At 39.3% G+C, this 13,199-nt stretch overlaps 1 protein-coding gene and 1 long non-coding RNA gene across 12 annotated transcripts in view; both read left to right on the top strand.

Annotated features, from left to right (window-relative positions):
• Fhit (fragile histidine triad diadenosine triphosphatase) overlaps positions 1-13,199 on the top strand; it is a 1,507,501-nt gene that overhangs the window by 821,852 nt on the left and 672,450 nt on the right.
• LOC120097099 (uncharacterized) overlaps positions 1-13,199 on the top strand; it is a 78,104-nt gene that overhangs the window by 14,494 nt on the left and 50,411 nt on the right. For all 4 annotated transcript variants that reach the window (XR_005494339.2, XR_010058098.1, XR_010058099.1 and 1 more), the window contains exon 1: positions 1-13,199. This exon is cut by the window's left edge; it is cut by the window's right edge. This is a non-coding gene — a long non-coding RNA (uncharacterized LOC120097099).

Here is a 13,199-nt window from a genome sequence, read left to right on the forward strand (position 1 = left end):
AGTGGTTTAGTCCCTGGAAGCTCTGGTTGCTTGGCATTGTTGTTCTTATGGGGTTGCAAGCCCCTCAGCTCTTTCAGTCCTTTCTCTAATTCCTCCAATGGGGGTCCTGTTCTCAGTTCAGTGGTTTGCTGCTAGTATTGACCTCTGTATTGGACATGCTCTGGATGTGTCTTTCAGGAGAGATCTATATCCGGTTCCTGTCAGCAAGCACTTCTTAGCTTCATCCGTCTTATCTAGTTTTGGTGGCTGCATATATATGGGCCACATGTGGGACAGGTGCTGAATGGCTGTTCCTTCAGTCGCTGCTTTAGACTTTGCCTCTCTATCCCCTACTGTGGATATTTTTGTTCCCCTTTTAAAGAAGGAGTGAAACATCTGCAGTTTGATCAGTCTTCTTGAGCTTCATGTGGTCCGTGCATTGCATCTTGTGTAATTTGAGCATTTGGGCTAATATCCACTTATCAATGACTGCACACCATGTGTGTTTTTCTGTGATTGGGTTACTTCACTTGGGATGATATTTTTTAGTTCATTCTATTTGCCTATGAATTTCATGAAGTCATTGTTTTTGAATCCATTCCTCTGTTGAAGGGCATCTGGGTTCTTTCCAGCTTCTAGCTATTATAAATAAGGTTGCTATGAGCATAGTGGAGCATGTGTCTTTGTTGTATGTTGGAGCATCTTTTGGGTATATGCCCAAGAGAGGTATATCTGGGTCCTCAGGTAGTGCAATGTCCCATATTCTGAAGAACCTCCAGACTGATTTCCAGAGAGGTTGTACCAGTTTGCAGGCCCACCAGCAATGGAGGAGTGTTCCTCTTTCTCCACATCCTCGCCAACCAGTTGTAGGATCGGTAAAGATCTTTTCTCAATCTGTTGGTTGCTGTTTTGTCCTAATGACAGTGTTGGATTAACTCTTAATGGAGAACATACTAATATATAATGTTCTAATCTCCAGAGCAGACCAGAATATTATGTCTCCATTGAGGGATGGGGTAAACTTCATTCTTTTAACTAGGAGGAAGGAGTTTTCCCTAAACAGTTCTTGCCCCAATGTCCTTTACGAATATGAAGTAGACAGAACCCATTTTTATCATGAAAATCCAAGGATCGCACCACAAAGCTGTATTCACTCAATGGATGAGTGTCAGAAGTGTCAACCCTAGCCTCACAGAGCTGCAAAGCAAAGAACATCCTTTAGAAAAAGAGATCATAGGAACTCAGACAGCAGACATTCTTCTGGCTTTCCTCACCTTCACCAAGAAATCCCAAAACTGCTGCTCTGAGTGTCTCTGTCTAAGCTACTGAGACAGTTTCTTCCATTTCCTGTCTTTATTCATTTATGTTGTGTGACATATAAGTTGTTTCTATACTCGGCCACCTTTTTCTATGTTTGTGGGGGAAAAAAGCATTGTCATTTATTTTCTTTATGAACACACACACACACACACACACACACACACACTTTTCAACAATTAGTATGATTAGTTTAAGGACTGTTAAACCTAACAAATACCCAATAGACTTGTCTGTATAATTAATCAGCCACAAGTGAAAGGTTGTTTGCATATTGCTATCTCTCTTAATAGTAAATTTTTTAAGTTACATTTTACTTATTTAGTGTGTCTGTGTATGTGTGTTGATACCTACTCCTTCACAGGATACATGTAGATGTCAGAAGATAATTTGTGGGAGTCAGTTTTGTGCTTTAAGCTTGCAGGGCTCTGAGATAAAACTCAAGTCTTCATGCTGGGTGACAGGCAACTTTAGCTGGTGAGCCATCTCCCCAGCCTGCAATCTGATTTTTTTTAAAACGAATAAACCAGCAGGAAAAGGAAAAAAGCATCCTGTTTTTTAGTTTAATGAACGTTTGGTTTAAATGCACATTTTAGTACATACGATGATGAATTACCAAGTAACTCCTTTGACCCCGTGTATTTTGCTAATAGGATATTTCTAACAAGGAAAAATTGAAGTGAGTGCTTTCCCACTTTTTAATATTGGGGATGTAGATTTAAAATTAAGCTTTTAAAATGTGAGAGTCTATGTGCTACTCAGGTAAACCAAAATCATTTTCATTTCACAGTTCTGAAGCACGCAAGTCAATGAAATTTGGGATTGATAACTTGCAATTATATTGACTTTCATTTTCCTGCTCAGGTATTCTTCCAAGTGCCAATGCTTATAGTAGATGTGGCTTTGCCAACCACAGTTTTGCAGGACTTAAATTGCAGCAACTTGATGCACTGAGAGGGTTTGAAAAGTGGCTTCAAAGGAGCAGATGAAAGGCTGTAAGCTGTTTGCAATGGTCAGCTATAGCACTTGCCTCTGAGTTCCCCATGAACTTGGACAGAGACTGAACTTAGTTGAAAGGAAGACCATACAGATTGGAAGAGAATGATAGGCAGGTATACACAGGACCCAGAGAAAATGCATGGAGAAGCGGATCCATCATACAAGAATGATTTCCCTTGACATATGTATTGTAGGCTAGAGAATATACAATAAAAAAAATGGCAGTAATTAAAACATATTCACTTAAGTTAAGAATCATTTGAAATATGGTTGCATGGTAAAGACCTCATTATAGACCATACTCGGCACATAAACATGATACTTGTATCTAGGGATAGTTAATTAGTTCTCATAGGCACACTGATGGCTCACCTGTAGCCCGGTCTTGCTTTTTTGTCTTGGACAAATCCAATCTTGAAAGAGATCATTTAAAAAGCTTTCAGCCCACTCATTGTAGGTGTTACATTCATCTAATTTGATGCATCTGGGTAGAAAGCCTTTATCAGAAGACAGACAATACTGTGAAGATTGTCTACTGAATTCCTTGGGCATTCCTGTAAGATAAAAGTTCCTTGCCACACACTTTCTCTTCCTTCTCCTCCTCCTTCTGTTTTATATTTCTGTTTATGTGTTCATATATGTGTTCTTGTATGTGCATATGGATACAGAGGCCAGAGATCAAAGCAGAATATCTTCCCAAATCTCTCTCCAACTTTAAAAATATTCTTTGGCAATTCTGCCCAGATACGCAGTGAGAATTGAACATTCTCAGCACCCTCATTGCTCTCTCACTTCCCTTCTGCTCCTGATGAAATCCCCAGGGTCTTTCACGGAGACTGCATGTCACTGATTTGTATGGCTAGTGAGTTTTCAGATATACCTAAGTCAATGCTTGACCCTGGGATTAATGATTGATTGATCAATTGATTGATTGATTGAATCCTGTGGTTGTGAACTCAAGTTCTTGTATATTTTACTCACTGAGCTAGCCCCCTATCCCTTGCCATATATATATATATATATATTTATGTTCTGTTTCTGATAGTGAATCTTCAATAGGATCATTATCTATAACTTTTGATAAACACTGCATATAATGGTAACTCTAAGAGTCAACAGGGAGACTGTTACATCAGAGGCAGGTCCTCCAGCCTCAGTGTTTCTGATTCAACATGACTGGGGTAGAGCCGGAGAATCAGCATTCTCAACATGCTCCAAGTTATATGACTGCTGCTGGTGGAAAAAAAAGCCATTCAGTGAAGGTGGATGACTTCATAGGGAAGATGTTATTCTAATCCCAAGACCGTGTGGTGACTCTGAGCTAGAAATTAGTGCCAAAGAAGGACCACCAGGCTAACTGAAAGGCAGGCAGGGTAGTCTTGGCAGACAAGGGAGGCATTGTGTTAAGGGAATTTGGTTTCTAATGAATGTATAACAGAGTTATAGACTTTGATTGCTATCATTATGGTTATCTTCAAGTTATTGAGTTTTATTGATTGGCAAATCATTTTCTCTTTTATTGAGATTTACTATTGGTCATTAAACTATGGCGCTGGATAGTTCCGTTGTTGTGCTGCAGAGATGGCTCGGTGGTTAAGGGCATGGACTGCTCTTGCATAGAACCTGGGTTCAATTTCCAGAACCCACCGAACCTACAGGGTGGCTCACAATCTCTTAACTAAATCAAGAGAATGTGACAACCTCTCCTGGCCACTGGGGGCACCAAGCAGGTAGATGCATACAGCACAGACACTAAGGCAGGCAAAAAAGCCCATACACTTAAAACAAATAAATGAACCAATAGATGATAGATAGATAGATAGATAGATAGATAGATAGATAGATAGATAGATATTAGAAAAGAAAGTTTCATGAGGATCTAGCTGAGAACCTTTCAGTATAAAGGCTATACCCACATCATGACACGCATACACACTTAAAAGGAAAGGACAAAAAAAAATTTCCTTAGATCAAGGGCTTAGAACAAGAAATGTCACAAAGCAGGCACTTTCCTAGGGAGACTTGCCTAGAATCCTGGCTCATGCACTAGCTGCCCTGAGTTTTATTCAGGACATTCATTGTCCCCAAGTCCTCAGCATATTTGTACTGTAACAGGTTATAGCTCTCTCTGAAGAACAGTTGAAGGGTGGAATGTAGTGTGAGCCTTTCATCCCTGGAACACAGAATAGGACTCTTGTTGATGAGAACGCGGGCTTGTGTGGCTGGTTCTGCATTGGCATTGCATGTGGAATTCTGGGAGTAAATGAGTGGTTTTACCTGTGGCATTATGGTTATTGCTTGGGTGAGGTGATGGGGGTAAGTCCCTCTAGAATGAGGAGGGCTGATAGAAGGATGTAAATGGACCTTGTCTTCCTGCTGTGAGAAAGAGGTCAGGAAAAGCAGTGGTTTCTCCTGTAGCAGTGACAGGGGACAAAGAGGAACAGCAAACAATATGATTCCCACAATGCCTTTACTGACACCTACAGCACAGCCATAATTCAGTACTCATTGTCTTGTCATTATTGCTGAATGGCTGCATTTTGTTCCAAGTCCTGGAATCTCTCAAATGTGCTGCCATAAAGGCGATTCTTCAGAAGGGCTCACTCACACATGGGGGTTCCAGAGATCGGACGTCAGAGCCTCAGAAGGGTATACTCACAATACAAGGGTCACAGACTTCTGATGTCAGAGTCTCACAATACAGGCATAGTTCAGGAATGAGAGGAGGAATGAGAAAAGAGTGGGGAAGAGAAGAATCTTCCAGAGGCTAGAAATCTCAGTTGGTGTGGTCTCTGTATCCAGAAGGGGTTGACTTAAATATTGGTCTCTTACATGCTTGTTCTGTAGCTCTGGACAGTTTTGGTCCTGTCTGGCGCCTTAGTGTCCTCTTGCATAGCATGCACACAAGTTGATGTATGAATAGCATTAAAATACTAGCAGCTAAGCCTCTATAAAGAAAATCAGTTATGATTTCCATTATTTCAAAGGGAAAGATATTCTTTTAAATGTGATTTTGTGCAAGTTTTGCATGGGTGTTTTGCCTGCATGTTTGTCTATGTATCATTTGCATGCCTGGTACCCATGAAGGGCAGGAAGAGATGTTGGATCTCCTGGGGATACAAAGTGTTGTGACCTGCCACTGTGTACTCTGGGAATTAAAGTCAGGTCATCTAGAAGTACAGCTAGTGTTTCTAGCCAATGACCAATCTCTCTAACTCCCGACATTTACCATTGATTCCTCTTGGTGTGGAAAGACAGCCAGGGTGGTTCATTTATGTCAACACTAATATCAAACCCTGTGGATATTTGTCTTTGAGGGTAATTGACTTACATAAAAGCTATTGGACACTGGGTGGGTGGTTGAAGGCATTTTCAAAAGTTACAAGTACGGGAAACCCAATCAATAGTGGATGTCGCTCCGTCATGTGTGGTTGACTGGTGATTGTAAAAGTCACTACTGTTTTGAAGTTTTAGTCTATCATAGCAAATCTTTCCTGTTTTCTTTACATCATTAATAAATGAAATCACATAGAATCCACGAGGACCCTGCAACAGGCCAGGTAATGGTCATGAAACAAACTATTCTGAATCCTGTATTTCTTTTTTCTTTTAAATTGTTCCAAGGATCAATTGTGTTGGCAATGTATCTGTTGGTTTTTCTTTGCCTTAACAATATGTTCATACTTAGAAGGCCATGACTAATGATATATAATTTAAAATATATATATATATGTACATATATATATGGGGGAAGAAGAAAAAGCATTGAATATAAAATTAGACTTGCAAATAGATTTCCTTTGAAACAATTTTTAGGATTTTCATTTGCTAATGTGTAAACACATTCTAGCTTTGTTCATCTTGTCCAGACATTATTTCTGCTAAAGCTTTATGTGTACATGGAAAAAATGAAAAATCTGTCTTACTGTGTGTCTCCCTTCCTCTCTCCCTCCATCTTCCTTTCTCTTTACATAATTATATCTGCTGATGACCTACCATAGTTCAAAATGTCACATTGGATTAATTTCTTCCAAGATTCTCTAACTGTGCTCTCCGCGGCAATTCTAGATTGGTGGCTGGTAAGTAAGTGTGTCCTCCATGTTTCTCACTTAACACGTCAGAACCAGAAATCAGTATGAGATCTTGGCCCTGCTTCCTTGTCCAAGTGGAAAATCTCAAGATTTCTTCAAACACATCTAGTTCATATTTTTCGATATAATATTTTATTAATTCTTTGAGAGTAACAGAGAAGCAGACAATATATTTTGATTATATTAGCCCCTCACTTCTACCTCTAACTCCTTCTAGACCCATGCCTCAACTTAATCTTTCCCCTTCCTGTAGAATATCTTATTTTTTTTTCTTAATAACTCACTGAGTCCAACTTCTACGTCCTATACACTTATGGGTATGGGAACATTCACTGGAGCATGGAGAACCTACCTTGCCCTTAAAGAAAACTGATTCTGCTCTCCCAATGGCCATCAGCGGCCAGTAGTTCCTTAGTCAGTGGTCAGAGCTCATGAACCTCTCCCCTTACATACTGCAGTGCTGTCTTGATCATGGGCAGGCCACCACAGCTAGTGTGAGGTCATGTGTGCAGCTGTCCTGTTATGTCTAGATGACTATGTTTCAACACAGATTTTTATAGTCTTTATGTCCCCTCTGAACTTTTAGGAGAGGGGAATGTGATGTACAAATTTCACTTATAGATGGGCACTCTACACATACGTGCTCTCAGCTCCTTGACAAGTGTGAGTTCCTATATTAACCAATGTGTCCACTGTAGAAAAACTTCTCTGATGAAGTCTGACAGCTGCATTCAAATCTGAAGAGTGAGTTGGTATTCTAGTGAGACTGGAATTTGGAAGTCAGTAGTACTTGATGTATCCTGATGGTTGTTCTTTAGCAGTAGTGTGATAACAGAACCTAGGTAATATAGTTGTGTGTGTTTGGTATGTGTGTGTGTGTATGTGTGTGTGTGTGTGTGTTATGTGTGTTTGTGTGTGTGTGTGTGTGTGCTATGTGTGTATGTGGTATATGTGTGTGTCTGTATGTCTGTGTCTGTGTGTGTCTGTGAGTGTGTGTGTCTGTGTGGTGTGTGTCTGTGTGTCTGTGTGTGTGTCTGTGTGTCTATGTATGTGTATGTGTGTGTGTTGTGTTTGCCTGTGTGTGTGTGTATTTGTCTGTCTGTGTGTGTGTGTGTGTGTGTGTGTGTGTCTGGGGTTTCATAGTAATAATCAAAGAGTTTCATATCATATACATACCAGTTTCTGAACCAGGTAGAAGTGATTTTGGATTTCTTGATCTTATTTCATCAAGATTAAAATTTTATAAAGTAAGTGACTTGAACATTATGAGGAAAAAGCAATATATTGGAGGAGATGGTGGCACTTTACTGATACTGATCACTTAAAAACACTACTTGAAATTATTATATTCAACTATGCTAATGTTGCTGAACTTACTCTGGGAGCACAGGCACTTCTCTGTGTTATTCAAACAATGGTTTTCAATATTTTACTTTATTAATAATGTTAGTAACAGCACATGGCAAGACATTTTTAACAGGTTCACATAGTATAGAATGTTTCCTTTTGGAAAAGGCACAGAGCTGAAAAACAGTGGAGGAACGCTGATGTCCATCCTGCACACAGAAGCTCTTTCCTGTTGACAAGGAAACACTAAGAAAATATTGGGAAACCACCAGAAGAAAGCTACTGTGGTTTCCCTTTTCTGAAGCACGTGGTTTGAGAGCAAAATCTCTCCCATAGGCTCACATATTTAAACATGTGGTTCCTAGCTGCTGATTCTGTGTGGAAGGAGCCTTGTTGGAGGAAGTACGTAACTGGAGGCGGGACTTCCTGAGTACAGATGCAATGTGACCAGCTTGGTCCCTGCTCTTGCTACCATGCAGTCCCTGCCTGCTCTCGTGTCTTTGTCTCCATGATGGAAAACATTTCCGAGGAGCTCTCATCTTCACCCCAAGGTACCCCCAAATCAAACACCAAGCAAACCCCCTCCCCCAATACTTTCTATCTTAGATTGTTTTATCAGGGTATTTGATCACAGCACAAAGAAAGAAATTAAGATACTACCCATGCTGAACCATGAGGAAAAGACACCAAATCTTCAGGTTGTTAACAAATTCTCTAGAACCCAAGGGGCATCAGTAATAGACAATCTTACTGCACCCACCCACTTTCACATTGTGCTTTCTGCTCTTTCTGCGGTGAAGTCATTTAATGAAGTTATTGTTATTAAATTAGTAATAATTCCCATTGAATTAAATTTTAAGAGCTACTTCTAAAATATTAAATCAGCTTTTGACACAAAGATTTTTCAGAAAATGACTAAGTGTTATAAAGATGAATACATTCTGAATTTTTTTGGCAATTAATGTGAGGTATTAAGAACTTTTAAGTAAAATCTTGATAGGGCTCAAAAGCTCATATCAATGTCTTAGCCTATCAAGTCCATGAGACTTCAGATCTCATGAGCCACCAGTCCAAGTCAAAGGTTAACACTGACCTGGTCAAGTTTGAAAGCTGTGAAAAGACAATACACTTCTTGGGCTTGTTTCTTCAGGAAACCACGATTAAGCAAACTGTAAGTCAGTGAATAAACAAGTACACAACAGTACATAGTTTCTATAACTTTGGGGAAGGTTTTGACCTTCCAAACCTTGATTCTGTTGACAGTTTAGACTAGATAAGTCATTAAAAAGATCATTTATATTTACTTTCATGTTTTTCTTATCATGCATTTTTGGTTCACTATGATGCTGGTTACATGGGTTTTGATCATGTGTTCTCCCTCTCTTTTAGCTCTTTTGTCCCTGACCAGTACTCTTTCTCTTCACATTTAGGCTACATGATTCTTTACTGGGATTGGTTTTCTTGTATATTGCAATGTGTTCGGTAACATGCCTGGTCTCCATATGTTACATGCTGGGAATACTCATCATTCCGATTTTGAAGCCCCTTAGATACCCCTGTTGGTACAGGCAGGGGCAAAACTTTCCCATATTTAATAACCACTGCACTAGGAGCTTGAGAAAAGTATATCTAATTAAAGTATAGGGAAAAAACTAGCCAAACACAAGCACAGTTAACAGGATCATTAAAAACAATGATGAGAGGGGATCTCGGCTACTGGTCAAAACCTAAATGAAGCCTGTTACTTCAACCTCATGCCAGACCTTAGAATTTGCTTGGAAAGTAAGCATAAAAAGTGACCTGTGGCCATACCTACTTTTCCTTCTCAATACTTTATTTCTAGGGTTAGATTATTTTAGTAACGTAACTTAAGCCACTCAAATTAAGACAGATAATATCTAGGTAGGTTTACTAAATACAGTTCATGTCTTCTTAGTGAATCAAAATGTAGAAAAGAAAACATCATTCCTGCTCCTTGTACACTGTTGAATGTGAATTGACAAGCTAGTCATGACATCAGCAGGAGGTCTCTAATGGGAAGCAGTGGGGGCAATATCTAGAGAAGGGCGCTGCTAGGGAAAGCTGTAGGCAAGTGACCTCATTTTGTAGTTGTTCCAATGCAAACGGTGAGCGCTGTGTGCTTGTCATCCAGCAATTCAGGCCAACCAGTTAGTACCTGGGAGAGGGGACACTCTCTAGTTTATGGAGTCAGAGTAATTAGTGATTACTGGGAGTAGACCTCATGGGACTGTCAGGTTGTATAGAGAAGAGCACAGGATCAGTGCTCTTGAAAAAAACGGGACAGTGAGTAATGCTCAGAAAGTATGGGCCTCATGGAGGGAAGCAACCACTTAACTTTGTTGTTATTTTTATTGCCTGGAAACACCTTTCTTTCTTTTTTTTTTTCTTTTCTTTTTTTTTTTTTTTTTTTTTTTTTTTTTTTTTTGGAGCTGGGGACCGAACCCAGGGCCTTGCACTTGCTAGGCAAGTGCTCTACCACTGAGCTAAATCTCCAACCCCAACACTTTTCATTTTTAATTAATAAGCAAAGTGATGTCTCTTGATCTTAAAGATGGAGATTGTTACTGTTATTGCTGTTAAGGATTTTATTTCTGAGTGCTAGGGGAAAATTATCTCAGCAGATCATTTTGAAACCCTACATAGATGCTGGTTTATGTTTTACACATTTCTTTCTATTTCCTTTTGATTTTGGCTGCACTGGGCTTTGAGCTAAGGGTCTTAAATGTGCTAAGAAAGTACTCGTTTAGTAAGCTACATTCCCAGCCCCCTACCCTGCCCCTGTTGGATAGTTAAGGTTAATACAAATATAAGGTCTCTTGATCTGTATCACAAGTACCTACTCTCCTCTAATTCCATGACCATATTTTGTACATCCGTACCAAAAATTGCATATTTCTTCCACTTAAAAGTCATTTCCATCTGATCATAGAGTTTATATGCCAACTGGTGGTGGGTACAAGTTAGGAAAACTACACTAGACAAGCACTGTCCACATAACCGTACTTACACCATTTGATAAAGTGTCTGTTATGCCACTATGGCTGTAGGATATTTGCAATGTGGTAAGTTTGACCGTAGAATCCAAACTTTATCTCATTTCAATTTCACTGTAAATATTAACTTGTAGCTATCAACAATCACATTGGATAGCACAGGTCTAGGCCATTAAAGTACATTTTCTGAAACAAGTTTTAGGGCCAAGGATCATGGATGGTGGCAGGTAGATCCAACTGTTTGACAAGGTTCATGCTTGAGAGCTACACAGTCAGATTACCAAAAGCAAACAACAAACTCTCCAGAACTACGGCAATCATGTCTTAAATAAGTTTGTGTTTTCGTACTGGGACACATTCATAGTTATCCTTGACTACATGAAGCCTGGGCAATGGCAAGGGAGAGCTCAAATTGGACACAGCTGGTAGGCCTTCTGAACGGAATTAGAGAGCAAGCATACACATGTCTAAACCTAGCTACAGAGACAGAAAACAACATTGAATGTGCTTATTGTTCATAGCAGCTAGAAAGTTAAGACAGCAAATGTCTGCTTGATTTACTGAGACCTAATATCAAACACAGGCATGTCTAATATTGACAGGAAGAATGTGAGTCAATGCAGACAAATAACTTTTAGATCTTCTTTCTCCTGCTTTGGAAATTGTATCTAAGCAGCGAAGAGTCTCTATGTATGGTTTTATGTGTAGTGATATTTTTTTTTCCTCCTTATGTTTCCCTTGAAGCAGTTTAATATAACCCTGTCGGGTTCAGGAGGTATGTTTGGAAGATTCACAGGAATACAGTGTTTGTGTGATAAAGAATTATTTATGTCTGGCATGAAACACCACAGTCGTGTGTGCGAACTGTTTATGTTATTAATTGTGACATTTAGCAAGATGCAAGGACCTAGTGATAACAGTGCTTGCTCAAAATCCCTCGGTGTCGTTGCCTCCTGCTGATGGGGAAATAGGACGTGACTTAAGAGTCTGTTTATTCTGGGGTTTATAAATATTCTGTAAATCATAAATAAACCAAGGCACTTTTTGTCACCTAGTCACCTGTGATGGGAGGCCTTAGAGTGAGGGAAATACTGTATGAAGTATCTCTCCTGGCATCATCAGGTCAAATGTACAGGCTGTTTAGAAATGCATAGCAATAATAACTGACATTGTTTGTATCTGAACATGGGTCTTCAAATACTCATGCAATGAGACAACTCAAGTTTGTCATGAATGGCAATACCAATGTTCAGAGAGAGGCTAAAGTGAGGAAAATCATTGTATAAACCCTGCTAACACAGTACCTGGGCCCAATAAAACTACTCATTTGGTTATTACTATTGCTGTTGAATATTTCAATGGTTCTATATTAGAATATATTATCATAAGTCCTAGTGGACAAAGCACTAGATATTCATTAGGCCGAAGAATACCTGGGTAGTGTGTTTTGTTATGTTTTGTTATTGCTGTTGTTTTTCCTCGCAACATGGGTATTCTTTTGCAATGCAAATCAATCCCAGTTAATTTCATTTATTTTATAAATTAAGTATTTATGCACCAGGTGTTCTGAAAGCTGTGGGCATTCTTCCCTAACAACAATGGCTCTTTAAAACCTACCAGATGGATTATTGTGGCAAGAAATAGAAATGTCTTCTAAGGTATTGTCTGATTACACAAAACTGTGCCCTAATGGCTTAAAAGTATGGGATAATTTTCTTTCTCTTAATGACTATCATGTCAACTTTTCCTGGGGAGAAGTAAACAATTGTCTTTCACCCTAGATGGTCACTAAGGGGTATACTAAAGTACAGTTTCATCAAAGTCAGACTTGATGAGACAAGAGAGTTTATTGTGCTTATGACAGAGCACAAGTAAGGGGTTATTTAAAAAATATGGGCTGTGGACCACTACCAAATAGCTCTAATACTACAAAGATTTACAGTATCATGCATGAGTATCCTTTGCAAGGTACATCATTGACTCGGCCTCTTTCATTAACTTTGCACCTCCTATATCCTATGACCCTGCTCTCCTGCCAATGTAGGGAGCTTCATTAGTATAACAACAGATCCAGCTACCACTGTGTTGTTCTGTTTTAGTTGCCATGCCTACTGAGGCAAAGGTCAAAGGGCAGCACAATGGGATCATCTTATTAGACCCAGAAGAAAGCCACCATAAAATAATTACCCATTCAGAATACAGAGGAAGGAATGGAACAGTAAGTTAACTCTTGCTGGGTGAGAAGTCTTTACTTTCTACTACTGGCAAACTATTGCTTGTATTATACTGTTAGTAGACTTAAAGGCCAGCTGCCTGACAGAGGTTATATAGTGTATTTTCATATTTAACTGATGCTCTAAATTTTCTCTTTTGAGTATACTGTCAGAATCAACCAGACAGATATCTCAACCATTCATTGACTTCAAACAATATTTTGGGCATATTTGGTAAA

This window comes from Rattus norvegicus, chromosome 15 (assembly GCF_036323735.1).
Source record: "Rattus norvegicus strain BN/NHsdMcwi chromosome 15, GRCr8, whole genome shotgun sequence".
NCBI classification, from domain to species: domain Eukaryota; kingdom Metazoa; phylum Chordata; class Mammalia; order Rodentia; family Muridae; genus Rattus; species Rattus norvegicus.